This window comes from Elephas maximus, chromosome 1, assembly GCF_024166365.1.
Source record: "Elephas maximus indicus isolate mEleMax1 chromosome 1, mEleMax1 primary haplotype, whole genome shotgun sequence".
Lineage (NCBI taxonomy): Eukaryota > Metazoa > Chordata > Mammalia > Proboscidea > Elephantidae > Elephas > Elephas maximus.
The window spans coordinates 76,142,093-76,144,745 of record NC_064819.1 but is presented as its reverse complement, the minus strand read 5'-3'; positions in this window follow the sequence as shown (position 1 = coordinate 76,144,745).

Sequence of the window (2,653 nt, the reverse complement as noted above, 5' to 3'; positions counted from 1 at the left end):
TTCCTTTTGGTCTTCTATCTCCAGGCTTTTGCACATGTCATTATAATACTTTATTTTGTCTTCTAGAACTGCCCTTTGAAATATTCTATTTAGCCCTTTTACTTCATCATTTCTTCCTTTTGCTTTAGCTACTTGATGTTCAAGAGCAAGTTTGAGTGTCTCTTCTGACATCCATTTGGTCTTTTCTTTCTTTCCTGTCTTTTAAAAGGACTCTTGCTTTCTTCATGTATGGTGTCCTGTTATCATTGCACAATTGTTTGGTCTTCGGTCATTAGTTTTAATGCATCAAATCTATACTTGGGATGGTCTCCAAGTTCAGTAGGATATTCTCAAGGTTGTACATTGGCTCTTCAGGATTTGTTCGAATTTTCTCCAGTTTCTTCAGTGTGGGTATTGTCACCGACAACATTGTACTTCAGGATAGATCTTGTAATTTTCTTTTTGACAATGAATGCAACAGCATTTCTCTTCAATTTGTCATTAGCATGGTGTACCATATGGTTGTTCAATTCAAAATGGCCAATACCAGTCCATTGCCACTCACTAATGCCTAGGATATCTGTGTTTGTTTGTAACATTTCATTTTTGATGATTTCTAATTTTCCTAGAGTCATACTGCTTACATTCCAAGTTCCTAGTATTAACGGATGTTTGCAGCTGTTTCTTCTTATTTTGAGTCATTTCACATCAGCAAATGAAGGTCCCGAAAGGTTTACTATCCACTTCATTGAGGTCGACTCTACTACCAATTGAGATATTTCCACAAACGAATGCAGCCCTGGAAATGCTCACTTAACTATGCCAAGAAATTTAAAAAGACAGTTACCTGGCCAACCAGTTGGAAGAGATCTATATTTATGCCTATTCCCAAGAAAGGTGATCCAACCAAATACGGAAATTGTTGAACAATATCATTAATGTTATACACAAGAAAAATTTTGCTGAAGATCATTCAAAAGTGGCTACCGCAGTAAATCAACAGGGAACTACCAGAAATTCAAGCCAGATTCAGAAGAAGACACAGAACCAAGGATATCATTGCTGATGTCAGATGGATCTTGGCTGAAAGCAGAAAGATATTTACCTGTGTTTTATTGACTATGCATAGGCATTTGGCTGAATGCATCATAAAAAATTATGGATAACATTGTGAAGAATGGGAATTCCAGAACACTTAATTGTGCTTAGGAGGACCTGTACATAAATTAAGAGGCAGTCGTTTAAACAGAACAAGGGGATAATGAATGGTTTAGAGTCAGGAAAAGTGTGCGTCAGGTTTGTATCCTTTCACCATACCTATTCAATCTGTATGCTAACAAAATAGTCTGAGAAGCTGGATTATACGAAGAAGAACAGGGCATGAAGATTGGAGGATGACCCATTAACAACCTGCACTATAAAGATGACATAACCTTGCTTGCTGAAAGTAAAGTGGATTTCAAGCACTTGCTGATGAAGATCAAACACTACAGCCTTCAATATGGATTACACTTCAACATAAAGAAAACAAAAATCCTCACAACTAGAGCAATAAGCAACATGATGAGAAATGGAGAAAAGATTGAAGTTATCAAGGATTTTTCATTTTGCTCGTGTCCACAATCAACACCCATGGAAGCAGAAGTCAAGGAATCAAAAGGCACATTGCATTGGGCAAATCTGCTGCAAAAAAACCTCTTTAAAGTATTGAAAAGTAAAGCAGTCACCTTGAAGACTAAGGTGCACCTGAACCAAGTCATGGTGTTTTCAATTGCTTTATATGTATTCGAAAGCTCGACAATGAATGAGGGAGACCGAAGAAGAACTGTTGCCTTTAAATTGTGGTGTTGGCGAAGAATGTTGAATAAGCCGTGAACCGCGAAAAAAAGGAAGAAATCTGTCTTGGAAGAAGTACAACAAGAATGCTCCTTAGCAACAAGGATGGTGAGACTACTTCTCATATAAAAAAAAAAAAAAAATACTTTGGACATGTTTTCAGGAGGGATCAATCAGTCCCTGAGGAAGGATGTCATGCTTGGTAAAGTAGAGGGTCAGTGAAAAAGAGGAAGACCCTCAACAAGATGGATTGACATAGTGGCTGCAACAAGGGGCTCAAGCATAACAAAGATTGTGAGGATAGCTCAGGAACAAGCACTGTTACGTTTTCTCGTATATAGGGCCCATAGCTGTCAGAACCAACTTGATGCCACCTAACAACAACAATACTGTAATTTACTAAATCATTTTGTGTACTGTGTTTCTTTATCACTGGAATGTAAGGTCTATGAGGGTAAAGACTTGTTTGTGTTTGTTTACTACTGTAGTGTTAGTAAAAACAAACAATCCCTGGCACAGAGTGTTGTTGTTTTTAGGTGCTGTCAAATAACACCCTCACGTACAACAGAAGGGAACACTGCCTGGTCTTGTACCATCTTCACAATCCTTACTGTTTGTGCCCTTGTTGCATCCACTTGGTCAATCCATCTCGTTGAGGGCCTCTCCTGGTAACGTGTTCAAAACCTGTAAGACAAAGTCTTACCATCCTCCATTCTAAGGAGTATTCTGGCTTCAATTTCTTATCAAGGAGATGATGAAAATGAGATCTAGATGATTATTGATTTTCCGTAACAATATATTATATCTTATACTTAAACAGATGTAATTGGATGTCATG